This window comes from Saimiri boliviensis, chromosome 6, assembly GCF_048565385.1.
Source record: "Saimiri boliviensis isolate mSaiBol1 chromosome 6, mSaiBol1.pri, whole genome shotgun sequence".
NCBI lineage: Eukaryota > Metazoa > Chordata > Mammalia > Primates > Cebidae > Saimiri > Saimiri boliviensis.
In genome coordinates this window covers 80,501,175-80,518,522 of record NC_133454.1, presented here as the reverse complement: position 1 = coordinate 80,518,522, position 17,348 = coordinate 80,501,175, and the positions used below count along the sequence as shown (strand labels likewise).

At 41.4% G+C, this 17,348-nt stretch overlaps 1 pseudogene; it reads right to left on the bottom strand.

Moving 5' to 3' along the window:
• Window positions 1-2,371: 2,371 nt before the first annotated feature.
• LOC101042823 (glyceraldehyde-3-phosphate dehydrogenase pseudogene) lies at window positions 2,372-3,362 on the bottom strand (annotated as a pseudogene).
• Between the last annotated feature and the right edge of the window lie 13,986 nt (window positions 3,363-17,348).

Sequence of the window (17,348 nt, the reverse complement as noted above, 5' to 3'; positions counted from 1 at the left end):
CATAATACCAATAGGCTGAAAGCTGAAGGAGGTGAAGCTTCATATCTCCTGTTTCTACCTGCTCCAGCTTACCTGGCTCATCTCCTATGTATGATACATGTTGATACACTATGTCCTATGTATTGACACAGTTGCACCTCTGATCTCTAATAGAAGCTTATTTGAGAAGATTTTTTAATCCTCCCTTTGAGTGAGGCTAAATATGTATCTTCCCTGTTCCACTGGCCCAGAATAGCTTTCTTGTCTTGATCATTGTTTCAAGGTCAGCTCATTCCTATGTGCCTCCTGCTGAAAGGGAAGTTTTCATCCCAACATTCTGGAATCCAAGTGATATGGTTAGGTTTTGTGTTCCCACCCAAATCTCATCTTGAATTGTAATCCCCATAATCCCCACATGTCAAGGGAGGAACCCAGTAGGAGGTGATTTTATCATGGGGACAATTTCCCCCATGCTGTTCTTGTGATAGTGAGGGAGTTCTCATGAGATCTGATGGTTTTATAAACATCTGGCATTTCCCCTGCTCACTCTTCTTTCTCTTGCTGCTGTGTGAAGAAGGTCCTTGCTTTATCTTCACCTTCAGCCATGATTGTAAGTCCTGAGGCCTCCCCAGCCATGTGGAACTCTGAGTCAATTAAACCTTTTTCCTTTATAAATTACTCAGTCTCAGGTAATATTCTTTATAGCAGCATGAGAGAATGGACTAATACAGCAAATTGGTACCAAGAGTTTGGGTCACTGCTGTAAAAGTACTTGAAAATCTGGAAGTGACTTTGGGACTGGGTAAGAGGCAGATGTTAGAACAGTTCTGGAGGGCTCAGAAGAGGACAGGAAGATGTGGGAGAGTTTGAAACTTCCTAGAGACTTGTTGAATGGTTTTGACCAAAATGCTGCTAACGATGTGAACAATGAAATCCAGGCTGAGGTGGTCTCAGATGGAGATGAGGAACTTCTTGAGAACTGGAGCAAAGGTCACTTGCTATGCTTTAGCAAAGAGACTGGCAGCATTTTGCCACTGCTCTAGAGATCTGTGGAACTTTGAACTTGAGAGAGATGATTTAGGGTATCTGGCAGAAGAAATTTCTAAGCAGCAAAGCATTCAAGAGGTGACCTGGTTGATTTTGAAAGTGCTCAGTCTTATGCATTCACAGAAATGGTTTTAAATTGAAACTTTTTTTAAAAAAGGGGGGTCAGGCATAGTGGCTCATGCTTGTAATTCCAACAATTTGGGAGGCCAAGGTAGGTAGATCACTTGCAGTCAGGGGTTTAAGACCAGCCTGGCCAACATGGTAAAACCCTGTCTCTACTAAAAATACAAAAATTAGCCAGGCATGGTAGTGGGTGCCTATAATCCCAGCTACTACTCTGAAGGCTGAGGCAGAAGAATCACTTGAACCTGGAAGGTGAAGGTTGCAGTGAGCCGAGATCTCGCCACTGCATTCTAGCTTGGGTGGCAAAGACTCCATTTCAAAAAAAAAAAAAAAAGGGAAACAGAGTGTAAAAATGTGGAAAATTTGCAGCCTAACCATGTAGTAGAAAAGAAAAAAACCATTTATGGGGAGGAATTCAAGCCAGCTGCAGAAATTTCCATGAGTAACCAGAAGCCAAATGTTAATAGCCAGGACAACGGGACCAATGTCTACAGGGCATATCAGAGACCTTTCATTTATAGGCTGGATGAGGTGGCTCATGTCTATAATCCCAGCAGTTTGAGAGGCTGAAGTGGGGGGATTGCTTGAGCTCAGGAGTTCAAGACCAGCTAGACCCCATCTCTAAAATAAAAAGGTAGTTCTTTACTGTTGTCTCTGTTGACCCTTAAATGCAAGAAAGAACATTTACCCTTTGACTTCTTCTTTTTTTTTTTTTTTTTTTTTTTTTTTTGAGACGGAGTTTCGCTGTTGTTACCCAGGCTGGAGTGCAATGGCGCGATCTCAGCTCACCACAACCTCCGCCTCCTGGGTTCAGACAATTCTCCTGTCTCAGCCTCCTGAGTAGCTGGGATTACAGGCATGCACCACCATGCCCAGATAACTTTTTGTATTTTTAGTAGAGACGGGGTTTCACCTTGCTGACCAGGATGGTCTCGATCTCTTGACCTCGTGATCCACCCGCCTCGGCCTCCCAAAGTGCTGGGATTACAGGCTTGAGCCACCGCGCCTGGCACCCTTTGACTTCTTTTTGGTTTGTTTGTTTGTTATAGGCTGAGCACAGGGGACTTGATTGATGGTATACGACAAGGTGGGGCTCCCTAGGCCCCCTCCCTCTTCAAGGGGTCTGCATGGAAACTGTGAGGAGGGGCAATTCAGTGTGGTAGGGGACTGAGTGTGGCAGGGACTCCCCAACAGTGAGGGCCTCTCTCTTCCTCTCATGCTCTTGCTGGGGCTGGTAGTCCAGGGGTCTTACTCCTTGGAGGCCATGTGGGCCATGATGTCCACCAACCTGTTACTGTAGCCAAATTCATTGTCATACCAAGAAATGAATTTGACAAAGTGGTCATTGAAGGCAATGCCAGCGCCAGCATCAAAGGTGGAAGAGTGGGTGTCGCTGTTGAAGTCACAGGAGACCACCGCGTGCTCAGTGTAGACCAGGATGCCCTTGAGGGGGCCCTCTGATGCCCGCTTTATACCTTCTTGATGTCATCACATTTGGCAGGTTTTTCCAGACAGCAGGTCAGGTCCACCACTGACACGTTGGCAATGGGGACACAGAAGACCATGCCAGTGAGCTTCCCGTTCAGCTCAGGGATGACCTTGCCGATAGCCTTGGCAGTGCCAATAGAGGCAGGGATGATGCTCTGAAGAACCCCACGGCCATGATGCCACAGTTTCCCAGAGGGGCCATCCACAGTCTTCTGGGTGGCAGTGACGAGGTGGTCAAGAATCCTTCCACAATACCAAAGTTTTCACGGATGACCGTGGCCAGGGGCAGTAAGCAGTTGGTGGTGGAGGAGGCATTGCTGACAATCCTGAGGCTGTTGTCTTACTTTTCATAGTTCACACCCATCACAAACATGGGGGCATTAGCAGAGGGGGCAGAGATGATGGCCCTTTTGGTTTCCCCCTGCAAGTGAGCCCCAGCCTTCTTCATGGTGGTGAAGATGCCAGTAGACTCTACCACGTACTCAGTGCCAGCATCGCCCCACTTGATTTTGGAGGATCTCACTCCTGGAAGATGGTGATGGAATTTCCACTGATGACAAGCTTCTCATTCTCAGCTTTGACGGTGCCATGGAATTTGCCATGGGTGGAATCATACTGGAACATGTAGACCATGTAGTTGAGGTCAATGAAGAGATCATTGATGGCAAAAATACCCACTTTACCAGAGCTAAAAGCAGCCCTGGTGACCAGGCAGCCATCACGACCAAATCCATTGACTCTGACCTTCGCCTTCCCCGTGGTGTCTCTGGGATGCAGCTGGTGATGGGGAAACAAGATGCAGCTGTATGTCGAATAGAAGGAGCAGAGAGCCTACCCTTTGGCTTCTAATATTGTCGTATATTCTTCTTTAGAAAATCAGAAGCACATGTTGGAAACATCGATCATGATCACCCTTGTCTCTCAAATTTACCAGAGATTGTCAAAATTATATCTTCTCCTGTTTTCCTGTAATTAGAAACAATACTTTGTCTTTTTTTTCTAAATTCTCAGTTCTCCAGGTTCTCAGAAATCATAACTTCAGAACTTGAAATGTTAAATGACTCTGTTCCACCTCATCTAGCTTTTGTATTTATATAAAGTACATATATATGTTTGTGTATATATGTATATATACATATATACATCACGAGACTCCATCTCTACATATATATATATATATATATATATATATATATGTATACGTATACATATATATATATGTAGAGATGGAGTCTCGTGATGTTACCCAGGCTGGCCTCAAATTCCTAGGCTCAAGCCTTCCTCCCACCTTGGTATCCCTCTGAGAACAGGTGTGAGCCCTTGCCCCCAGCTCCTACTCTGGTTTTGTTTTGGTGGTTTCTCAGTATATATGTGTTTGCCTTTGGGCTACAGTGAAATGTGGAAACGTGAGCTGTAACCAGAAAGGCATAACTGAATTTACCATTGCATGCCTTCATTTAAGCCCTTTCTTTTTTTTTTTTTTTTTTTTTTGACACGGAGTTTCGCTCTTGTTACCCAGGCTGGAGTGCAATGGCGCGATCTCGGCTCACCGCAACCTCCGCCTCCTGGGTTCAGGCAATTCTCCTGTCTCAGCCTCCTAAGTAGCTGGGATTACAGGCACGCGCCACCACGCCCAGCTAGTTTTTTGTATTTTTTTTTAGTAGAGACGGGGTTTCACCATGTTGACCAGGATGGTCTCGATCTCTCGACCTCGTGATCCACCCGCCTCGGCCTCCCAAAGTGCTGGGATTACAGGCTTGAGCCACCGCGCCTGGCCTCATTTAAGCCCTTTCTCAACAGTTACCAGATCCAGCTGGATTTTATCTCTGACTTGTGATCACAGTGAAAGAATCAAAAAGGAGATACAAACTTTTAAAATGTTCTGTCCAGAAAGGAATAAATAAAGAACACTATCTGAAAAAACAAAGTTTTAGTAAAAATGATGCTTGACACAGAAAAAAAAAAAAAAAAAAAATTTTTTTAACTAAAAAGACAGTTCTTTGTTTGGTTTACCATTCTCCCCCCAAAACAGAGGGATATATGTATGTTTGTATATTCTGACAGGGACTTTCTCTTCTAAGGGAGCAAAGGAGTCACAGAGGCCCTAGGCTCTACCGTAGAAATGTGATAATGGAGATGTGCAGTGCTCTAGGGCCAAGATTAGCCTCTGAGACAGCATTGGGTGACATTGTTTTACCATAGTATTTTTGCTTTCTGTTTTGAGTTATTTGGTGGTTCACAAATGTTCTCTTTTGCTCCACCTTTTATCTAATCAGCCACAATAAAATGTAACTGTCAACCAGAACAGTGTGTTTTTATAGCCAAGTGTTTCAGAAAAACCTCAAACTGTGTTTTTTCTCTGCTCTCACACCAGCACAACAAGCATCAATACAGAAGACTTCTGTGACCCCAAAATATGTGGGGTTTCTACCCACCAACAAGCAAGCAATCAGTTTGGCAACAAACACCAACTGGATGTCTTCCAATTCAATTCCAACACTATTTACCTGGAAATACTGTTCAATCCCACAGGGTAAGGGCTCAGCCCCCCCCAAGATTGTCCTCTTTCCCTCCTCCCACCCTGCTGGACACCAGTCCTAAGTCTGGGGCCTCTAGAACTTTTGACAACTGGCTTCAAGTTGGGGTTCCCCCAACCCCTCTGAGTTCAATTAATTTGCTACAGTGACTTACAGAACTCAGGGAAACATGTTTATCAACTTATTTTATTACAGAGGATACAGATGAAGAAATATCCAGGGTGAGGTATACGGGATGGGGCACAGAACTTCCATGCCCTCCCTGTGTGAGCTACCCTCCAGGAACTTGCATGTGTTCAGCTATCCAGAAGCTCTCTGAATCCAGTCTTCCTGGCTTTTTATGGAAGCTTCATGATCTTAGCACTCCTTCCTCCAGAGTATGGGATGAGACCCTCTCTGGAATGGTAGTTTTATGACCCACAATCAGATTAGAGTCCTGCCTTGGGGCAGGTGAAAGGAAGGCTGGAGAAAGTCAGAAAGGCCTAACACACCACCTTTATAACAAAAGACTATAACAAGGACTCTGGGAGTTATAAGCCAGGAATCATAAATGGAAACCTATATATATATGCGTATTTATATCTACCACCACATCGAGGAAAGGTTTCATACACTGATATAAAACTGGAAATAAATAACAGGAGAAAACTTGGAAAATTTGCAAGTGTGTGGAATTAACACTCCTGAACAACCAATGGATCAAAGAAGAAATCAGAAATATCTTAAGACAAATGAAAATGGGAACACAATATACCAAAATTTATGGGATGCAGCTGGGTGCAGTGGCTCACATCTGTAATCCCAGCACTTTGGGAGGTCAAGGCTGGCAGATCACTCAAAGTCAGGAGTTCAAGACCAGCCTGGCCAACATCGTGAAACACCATCTTGACTAAAAATACAAAAATTAACCAGGCATGGTGGCAGGCACCTGTAGTCCCAGCTACTTGGGAGGCTGAGGTGGGAGAATCGCTTGAACCTGAGAGGTGGAGGTTGCAGTGAGCTGAGATCATGCCACTGCACTCCAACCTGGGCAACAGAGTGAGATCCATCTCAACAACAACAACAACAAAAATTTATGAGATGCATCAAAAGGAGTTTAAGAGGGAAGGTAACAGCGATACAGGCTGATTAAGAAAAAGAAAGATCTCAAATAAACAACGTAACTTTCCATCAGAAGGAACTAGAAAAACAAGAACAAACTAAGTTTGCAGAGGAAAGGAAATAATACAGATTAGAGCACAAGTAAGTGAAATAGAGATTAGAAAAACAATAGAAAAGATCAGTGAACTAAATTGTTTTTTTGAAAAAAAAAAAAAAAAAAAAAAAAAAAAAAAAAAAACAGACAAAGCATTAGCCAAGTTAAGAAAATAAGAGAGGAGATCCAAATAACTATAAATGAAAGAGGAGACTTTACAATGAGTACTCAGAAACACAAAGGATCATAAGAGACTACTATGAACAATTACATGCTGCAAATTGGATAACCTAGAAGAAATGGTTCCTAGACATATACAAGCTAGGAAGACAGAACCATGAATAATAGAAAATCTGAATAGACCAGTAATGAGTAGTTTGAATCACTAATCAAAAATATTCCACCAAGGAATATTCTTTAAATGTTTGGTAGCATTCACCAGTGCAACCATCTGGTCCTGGGCTTTTCTTTAATGAGAAACGTTTTACTACTGATTCAATCTCCTTACTTGCCTGTTATTGGTCAATTCATTTGTTCATTTTTGAGATGGAATTTTGCTCTCATTGCTTAGGCTGGAGTGCAGTGGTGCAATTCTCCTGCCTCAGCCTTCTGAGTAGCTGGGATTATAGGCATGCACCACCAGCCCAGCTAATTCTTTGTATTTTTAGTAGAGACAAGGTTTCTCCATGTTGGTCAGGCTGGTCTCGAGCTCCTGACCTCAGGTGATCCACCCACCTCAGCCTCCCAAAGTCCTTGGATTACAGGCATGAGCCACCACGCCCGGCCTTAAGTTATTTTTATTATTATTATTTTGAGACAGGATCTTGCTCTGTCACCCAGGCTGGAGTGCAGTGGCACAATCTTGGCTCACTGCAACCTCCACCTCCTGGGTTCAACCAATTCTTGTGCCTCAGCTTCCTGAGTAGCTGGACTACAATTTTTGTATTTCTAGTAGAGACAGGGTTTTACCATGTTGGCCAGGCTGGTCTCAAACTTCTAACCTCAAGTGATCCGGCCACCTCAGCCTCCCAAAGTGCTGGGATTACAGGTATGAGCACATATTACCATGCCTGGCTTGGTTATATTATAAATAAATATTGTCACTAATAAAACATATGAAGAAACAAAATTTGCAAATGATTTTCTTTATTAATAAATAAAAGTGACCAAGCACAGTGGCTCACACCTGTAATCCCAGTACTTTGGGAAGCCAAGGCGGGCAGATCACTTGAGCCCAGGAGTTCCAGACCAGCCTGGACAACATGGTGAAACGCCGTCTCTACTAAAATTTTAAAAAATTAGCTGGGCATGGTGGCGCATACCTGTATCTGTACTGTCTGTAATCCCAGCTACTCAGGAGACTGAGACAGGACGATCACTTGAAACTGGAAGGCAGAGGTTGCAGTGAGCCAAGATCACTCCACTGCACTCCAGGAAGGGTGACAAAGTGAGGCTTCATCTCAATAAATAAATAAATAAATGAGAGTGGATTCAATATTATCCCTATAATAATATTCTCAGTAACTTGCATTCATATATGCTTTATTACTTTGGCAAAAAAGGAACACTGGGAATTGTGCATAACTTGAAGCCTGTTTATCTCAATTAAGTTGCTGCCAGCAATCTTGGTCACCTTTCAGGAGTGTTACAGATGAACATCACCCATTCTCTAACTTTGATTTTTTAAAATTAAATGAATTATGAAATATCATTGACCCTTGAACAATGTAGAGGTTAGGGGTCATCAACACATCCCTCACCGCACAGTCAAAAATCCATGTATGAGTTTTGACTTCCCAAACACTAAACTACTAATAGCCTACTGTTGACTTTACTGATAAACCATCCATTAACACATATTTCATATATGTATTATATGCTGTATTTTTACGATAAAGTAAACTAGAAAAAAGAAAATGAGCCAAATGTGATGGCTCACACCTGTTATCCCAACAATTTGGGAGGCTAAGGTGGGAGGATTGCTTGAGGCCAAGAGTTCAAGACCAGCCTGGGCAAAATAGTAAGACTCCATCTCTTAAAAAAAAAAGGTTAAAAAAAAATTTTTTTTTTAAACAAGGTCTCACTCTGTTGCCAAGGCTGGAATACAGTGACGCTATCTTACCATATGACTCACCACAGCCTCAACCTCCCAGGCTCAAGTGATTCTCCCATTTCTGCCTCCTAAGTAGCTACTACAGATGCACGCTACCACACCCAGATAATTTTTAATTTTTTTTTTTCCTACAGAGTTGAGTTCTCACTATGTTACTCAGGCTAGTTTGAATTCCTGAGCTCAAGTGATCTTCCTGACTTGGCTTTCCAAAGTGCTAGGATTATAGGTGTGAGTCACTGCTCTCAGCCAAAAAAAAAAAAAAATTTTTTTAAAGAAAATGTTATCAAGAAAGTCATAAGGAAGAGAAATATATTTACTGTTCACTAAGTGGAAGTGGATCATCATCAAAATCTTTATCCTTGTAGTCATCACATTGAGTAGACTAAGGTGAAAAAAGAAGAGGAGGGGTTGGTCTTACTGTCAAGATCTCATTGGGGTTGTCTCAAAGGTAGCAGAGGTGGAAGAAAATCCCCTTATTAGTGTACCTGTGTAGTTCAAACCCATGTTGTTCGAGAGTCAACTGTACAGTAAAAGCACCAGCTGTCCTCCCCTACTTGAGGCTCAGGTGTGTCCCTAGTCTATCTAGTATAGAAAATTTTGCTCTGGAATGGCCTTCTACTTCCAGGTTACAAGTCCAATATCCAAAGGTATAAGTGATCTACATATTGATGAAGTCCAGTAAAAATCACTTCAGTCATGCTACTATGCATGCTATCCATTTAAGAACTTTAAAAACTAAAAACTATGTTTGACTTAGAAAAGAAAAATGGTAAAGGGCAAAATACTAGCAGGCAGGGTCTTGTTCTAGTTCATTATCCTGGCCTAACAACATGCATCATAAGGTGATCACAGGACCTGGTTTGCCTGATATGGTCCTGGTTTATACTAGCTATCCCAATGTAATTATTAATAACACCCTTTTTCACCCCACACATAAAGTGCTGTTGTTTATCAATATATACCCTACTTCTAGCAGTGCACAGCATGTATTAGTTGCTTACTAAATATTTGTTAAATGAATGAATGATGAGCCATATAAAAAGAGACTGGCCCATTAGACAGAGTTCAGAGAATTTCGTTCTGCAATAAAACAGTAAAGAGACTGACCCATTAGATAGAGTTCTGAAAATTTAGTTCTGCAGTAAAATAGTATGAGCACTGTAGTGGGTTGAATTGATGACTACCCCTGAAAAGATATGCCCATGTCATAATCCTTGGAATGTGGGAATATTACTTTATATGGCAAATAACGTAATTAAATTAAGGTCTTAAGGTACTTAGCCTGGATTATCTGGGTACAATCACATGTATCCTGATTAGAGGGAGGCAGAGTGGGTTTGGGGATGCACAACACACAAACACGTACCACATACACACACACACACACACACAGGCAATGTCAAGACAGTAGAGAGCTGTGGCCACAAGCCAAGGAATGCCAACAGCCACCAGAAGCTAGAAGAGGCAAAGGTTGGATTCTCCCCCTAGTGTCTCCCTAGGAAGTGCAAAAGTGCACCCCTGCCAATGCCTTGATTTTAGACTTCTGACCTCGAGAACTGTGAGAAAATTAATTTTGGTTGTTTTAAGCCACCAAGTTTGTGGCAATTTGTTATAGCAGCCAACGGAAACTAAAGCAAGCACCTTATTTATGCAAAAGCGATAACAAAGGAATATTCCCATTATGGCTATTTATGTTGCTGCGGTACTGGGGAACTTAATGTACTTGGGAAAGTATGAGATGCTGCCACATATTAACTGAATTGCATTGGAAAAGTCACCAAACTTTCAATTTCCCTGTAAATGTAATGGGGGAAATAACACACCCCTATTTCCTCCAAATAGTTTATAGTGAGACTCAATTGAGAAAATGTATATTCCTGTATTCAATAAATATTTATGATGCCCAGTATATGCCAGGAACTATTTGTCTCTTTGTCAAGCTCTTTGTCTCTTCCTAATACATTCCCTATCCAGAAGCCAGTCATCTTTATAATGTGAAGTTGTATGTGTGTGTGTGTGTGTGTGTGTGTGTGTGTGTGTGTATGTGTTGTTTTGTTTTGTTGTGTTGTGTTTTTTGAGACAGAGCTTTGCTCTGTTGCCCAGGCTGGAGTGCAGTGGTGTGATCTTGGCTCACTGCAACCTTCGTCTTTCAGAGTCAAGCAATTCTTGCACCTCAGCCTTCCGAGTAGCTGGGATTACACTTGTGTGCCACCACATCCAGCTAATTTTTGTGTTTTTAGTATAGATGGGGTTTTGCCATTTGGCCAAGTTGGTCTAAAACTCCTGGCTTCAAGTGATCCACCCACCTCAGCCTCCTAAAGTCCTGGGATTACAGACAGGAGCTACTGTGCCCTGCCAGAAGCCATTTTTTATAAACATCTATGGAATACAACATGACAGATAATGTTCCTGCTGCCACTCCGCCTAACATCCTAATGCAGTGAGCAAACAAGACACAAGAATGAATGCAAACAGTCATTTCAGATGATAAGAAGGACTATGCAAAAGACAAAAAAAAAAAAAAAAAAAAAAAAAAAAACTAAGATGGGAAATGTAATAGGGTGTCTAGAAGAGGAAACATTACATAGGATGATCAGGGAAGGCCTTTCTGGAGAGGTGGCCATTCAAGCTGAAATCTAAATTATACACACACAAAAAGCCATTCTGTAAAAAACTGGGATAAGGGCCTGGCGTGGGGGCTGATGCCTGAAATCCCAGCACTTTGGGAGGCCAAAGCAGGCAGATCACCTGAGGTCATAAGGTCGAGACCAGCATGACCAACTTGGAGAAACCCCATCTCTACTAAAAATAGAAAATTACTCAGGCATGGTGGCACATGCCTGTAATCCCAACTATTCAGGAGGCTGGGGAGAATCACTTGAACCTGGGAGGCAGAGGTGGTGAGCCAAGATCTCGCCATTGCACTCCAGCCTGGGCAATAAGAGTGAAACTCTGTCTCAAAAAAAAAAAAAAAACTAGGATAAGAGCGTTTGGGCAGTGGAACTTAAAAAATAAATAGCCATAGCTTTTGCATATTTGAGGAATAGAAAGCTTTGCATGAGCTTGACATGTTTTAAGACTACAAAGGGGCCAGTGTGACTGAAGTACAGAGATCAAAGGGAACATAGGAGTTGAAGTCAGAGTGATAGTAAAGGGCCAGATCATGTAAGATCATATAAGCCATGATAAGGAGTTTGGATTTTACTGTGGCTATTATATACATATCCATGATTAGAGGGTTTAAAGCATGGAAGTGGCATTATCTGATTTACATTTTTTAAAGATTATTGGTTCTGGGTAGAGAATGTATTGAAGAGCAAGAGAAGAAGTTGAAGGACTGGTTCTAGGAGGCTATTGCAGTAATCTGGGCTAGAGAGAATGGTGGTTAGTGATAGCAATGTAGATCAAGAGAAGTGGACCAGTTTAAGATATATTTTGGAGACAGAGCCAATAGAACTTCTGATGCATTGAATATGGAAGATAAGGGACAGAAGAATCAAGAACAATTTATACGTTTTTGGCCTTAGTAACTGACAATGGTGAACAATGGAGAAAAACTATTCTGAACATGTTAAACTTGAAATGCCTATTAGATATTCAGGGGAAAATTTCAGTAGGCAATTCAATATAGATGATATACAACTATAGTTTGCACGGAGGGAAGGTGGATCAGAGATAGAGATATGAATTTGGATATTGTCATCATCTAAGTGGTATTTAAAGTCATAGGACTGATGAATTACCTAGGAGAAAAGTATTCAGAGGGAAGAGGAGACCCAGAATAAATTCTTGGTGGTATTTCAATATTTATAAGTTAAGCAGAGTAGGAGAACCTAGCAAAGACTGAGCTGAATTGTTAAAGGAGCCAATGAGGCAGTAGGAAATTCTAGAGAAAATAAATAAATAAAATGCCAGCAAGATAATATGCAAAAATATTTTTTCAGCTCTTGTGTATGCAAATAATTCTATTGGTAATGCAAGAGAAGTACCTGATCTCAAGAACTGTATAATTTTGGAAGGGAGATAAAAATAAGCCCATAAAAATAATACATTAGCTGGGCATGGTGCCTCACGCCTGTAATCCCAGCACTTTGGGAGGCCGAGGTGGGTGGATCACGAGGTCAGGAGATCAAGACCATGCTGGCTAACATGGTGAAACCCCGTCCCTACTAAAAATACAAAAATTAGCCGGGCATGATGGAACACAACTGTAGTCCCAGCTACTCAGGAGGCTGAGGCAGGAGAATCGCTTGAACCCGAGAGGCAGAGATTGCAGTGAGCTGAGATCGCACCACTGCACTCCAGCCTTGGCGACAAAGCAAGACTTTGTCTCAAAAAACAAACCAGAACAAAACAAAAAATAATACAATTACGTAGCCTTCTAACAATTGATCTCCCTATTTCCACGTTTCCCCTCCTGTTTTTGCTCACTGCAGCTTCATCCTCCTGGGCTCAAGCAATCCTCCAACCTCAGCCTTCTGAGTGGCTGGGACCACAGGTTCACCACCATGCCTGACTAATTTTTGTATTTTTTCTTTTTATAGAGACAGAGTTTCACATATTACCCAGGCTGGTCTTGAACTCTTGGGCTCGAGGAATCCACCCACTTCATCCTCCCAAAATGTTAGGAGGACATTTCAGTAGGCGTAAGCCAACGCACCCCAGTTAATGCATTCTACACAAACTATAAGGATAATTTTTCTAAAACATCACAGGGATCAATTAAAACTGATCAGCTTTACATTAAAACTGATCAGAGTTCTGATTAGTTCAAGAACTCTGTGTAATCAAGTCCCAAATCATCATTCTGGCACTTAAGGAAGAATGGCCACAGCCTCATCTCCCTATTATTCCCTTTATGAAACGCTTATGGCATTTTTCCCTTGTTCAGTTTAGCATTGATTCTACCATTCCCTGCCTTTTATATAATTGGTGTATTTATCTTTTGTCTAGATTGTGAGCTCCTTGGAAACAGGTATTACACATATAAACTCAGTAACTATTTCTTTTTCTGCCAAGTGAACAAAGACCTCCAAATTTTAGTCACATGTAATATAGAACGCTAGTACTGGTCATATCTCCATCTCTAATCCACCCTTCCTCTCATGCAAGCTATAACTGTATATCATCTATTTTGAATTGCCTGCTGAAATGTCCCCTTGAATATATAATAGGCATTTCAAATTTAACATATTCAGAATAGTTTTTCCTCCATTGTTTACCACCTGCCGGTTGCTTAAGGCCAAAAATCTATGAATCATTCTTGATTCTTCTCTCATCTTCCATATTCAATCCATCAGAAGTCCTATTGGCTTTATCTCCAAAATATATCAACAATGAAGCAAAATTTGAGTACCACAGACCCAGATTAAGGATAACTGTAGGAATGAAGGAGTGATACACCTAGGAATGGGACAGTGGTCTGAAGCCAGATGATAAAGGTCCTTTAGTGCCAAACTAAGGAGTTCAGAAATTACTGTTAGAGGAGAGCTACTGAGGTTTTTGAGTAGGGCACTTATATATTCAGGAATGAATCAGTAGAGGGAATAAATGAGGGTACTCTCAAAATCGCAAGCAGTGAAGTATTAGAATTGAATTTTTAGGGACAGCAATATCAGCCTAACTGGCTCTGTAAGAGAAGACTGAATGTTGGGAGAGGCAAAAAATAAGGCCATCAGAAAAGGTAGGCTAGGGTCAGAGTATACAGTGCTTGAAAGCCAGGCAAAAGCATATAAACTGGGATCCCTTGGTTCTAATACCTGTTTCCCCACTTGGAGAAGGTCCCCTTATCTTTTCTAAAACTGTTTCTTTTTCCTGGAGTTTGCTTCAGCTATAAATGTTGTGATTTTCTATCATGTTCTGACCTGCTACAGTGACTCTGAAACCTTGGCTGCACATCGGAATCACCTAGAGAGCTTGAAAAGCTATTGATGGCTAGATCTCACCACCAAAGATTCAGTTATCTTGTCTTAGATGCAGCCTGGACACAGATTTATTTAAAAGTTCTCCAGGAGATTCTATGATTCTAATGTGCACCCAAGGTTGAGATCAATTCATGTAGAAAACAATGAAGCACTAAGATTCTTAAGCATGGTAATAATATGTTTTAAAAAGTGGAGGGTTTTTTGTTCTTTTTTTTTTTTTTTTTTTCTCCCTGAAGACTGAGTCTTGCTCTGTTGCCCAGGCTGGAGTGCAATGGGATGATCCTGGCTCCCTGCAACCTTTACCTCCTGGGTTCAAGCAATTCTCCTGCCTCAGCCTCCCAAGTAGTTGGGATTCCAGGCATGTACCACCACATCGAGCTAATGTTTTTGTACTTTTAGTAGAGACAGAGTTTCACCATGTTGGCCAGACTGGTCTCAAACTCCTGACCTTGTGATCAACCCACCTCAGCCTCCCAAAATGCTGGGATTACAAGCATGAGCCACTGAGCCCGGCTGCAAAAAGGTTATTTTAAGAAAGACTAACAGGAATATACAGACTAGTAGGGAAAGACTATAGAAGACCAACTATAATTTTGCAATAATCCAGGAGAAAAATTTAGTAAAGCCTGGATTAACATACATGCAATAATGTTGTAGGGAGGAAGATGAATGCAAGAAATATTTAGCGAGAAGTAGCACCAGGATTCAGTAGATAACTGAATATTTAATCTGATCAAAAGGAAAAAAATATGGTCAAGTTTCTAGCATAGAAGAATAATGGAATCCTTAGCAAAATGAAAATAGTTGTGAAACAGCTGGTTAATATTATTGAGAATATGGAAACTAATATTAAATTCTAAGTCAGGGTCTAACCTGTGTGCCTCACATAATCTCATTTAATCTTTATAACAACCCTATAAATACTATCATTCCCATTTTATAGATTTAGAAACCAAGTAAGAGTAATTAAATTATTTGCCTAAAGTTACACAGTAAATGGTAGAGAAGACATTTGACCTCAACTGGTCTATTTTTTCTTATAATAGGAAGGTGACCAGTTTATATACTGAATCTGTTGAATTTGAACAAACAATTCAAAAAAGCAAAATGGCTATAGAGGCCAGATGGTAACATAAATGAGTGAATCAAGTCAGATGTAACTGTGGAGATATGAAAACATCGCGAGGAGGCAGTTCTACTTATGCTTGAATGTTGCCCTATGAGAATTTCAGGCCTAGTACTGCCATATTTTAAGATTTTTCATGAAAAGGTGGAAATCTGGATTTGTATGTAAAAATTTGTGTGAATATCAAACAAATTCAAGTGTTTAAAACCACTGTCACCCAAACTAACTATGGCTTCCGGAGTTTGCATCTCTGAGCAATAGGCTGTTGGAAAGTCAGAATTCAAGGTAAAGTGAGAGATCTGGGCTGAAGATGTATAATTAGGGAATCCATAAGCACAGAGAGGATAGTAGATGCTTCCAAAAATAGTATGTGTTAGAATAACCAGTACTTGATATGATTAGTTAAAATAAGGCAAAAATAGATGAGTTAACAAGTTAGTCAGGACTTACACAAAACTGGTAATAGAAGTGGAAAACTAGCAGACTGAAGTCGGTATATTTAAAATTCAGTTTTCAATGAACTAAAAGCTAAATTCCAGATGATTTTTTAAATTTTTAGATAGGGTCTCACTCTGTTGCCTAGGCTGGAATGCAGTGGCATTATCATGGCTCACTTCACCCTCGACCTTCAGGGATCAAGCAATCCTCCTGCCTCAGCCTCCCAAGTAGCTGGGACTACAGGCATGTGGGACATAGGCTAAATTTTGTATTTTTTGTAGAGATGGGCATTCACCACGTTGCCCAGCCTAGTCTCAAACTCCTGAGCTCAAGCTACCTGCCTGCTTTGGTCTCCCAAAGTGCTGGGACTGCAGACATAAACCACCACCACCAGGTTTTTTTTTTTTTTTTTTTTTTTTTTGAGACAGGGTCTCACGCTATTGCCCTGGCTGGAGTGCATGGCTCAGTGCAGCCTCAAACCAAGTCAGACTCCCAAGTAGCCAGGACTACAGATGCATGTTTTGTTTTGTTTTGTTTTGTTTTTTAATTTCAGAGAAGGGGAGTTTCCCTATGTTGCCCAGATCAGTCTCCAACTCCTGGGCTCAAGGGATCCTCCTGACTTGGCCTCCCAAAGTGCTGTTGAATTTTCATATATTCATGACATGATGGAAACATTTAGAAAGTCTGAATGTTTATTTCTCTCAAATAAATTCCAATTTGAAAAAAAACTATTCTATCTAGACTTAGGATATTCATCTAGACCTAAAAGCTGGTTGTTCTTTTTTTTTTTTTGAGATGGAGTCTTGCTCTGTCACCAGGCTGGAGTGCAGTGGCGCAATCTCGGCTCACTGCAACCTCCACCTCTTGGGTTCAAGCGATTATTCCGCCTCAGCATCCTCAGTAGCTAAGACCACAGGCGCGTGCCACAATGACCAGCTAATTTTTTTTTTTTTTTTTTTTTTTTTTGGTATTTTTAGTAGAGACAGGGTTTCATCGTGTTGGCCAGGATGGTCTCGATCTCTTCACCTTGCGATTCGTCCGCCTTGGCCTCCCAAAGTGCTGGGATTACAGGCGTGAGCCACCACACCCGGCCAAGCTGGATGTTCTTATAATGAAGACACTTAACATTCAATAACTAAAAATTTTTTATACCAGGCAGAGTGGCTCACACTTGTAATCTCAGCACTTTGGGAGGCCAAGCTGGGTGGATGACTTGAAGTCAGGAGTTTGAGACCAGTCTGGGCAACATGGTGAAACCCCATCTCTACTAGAAATACAAAATTAGTGGGGCGTGGTGGCACACACTTGTAATCCCAGCTATTCAAGAGGCTGAGGCAGGAGAACCACTTGAATTCTGGAGGTGGAAGCTGCAGTGAGC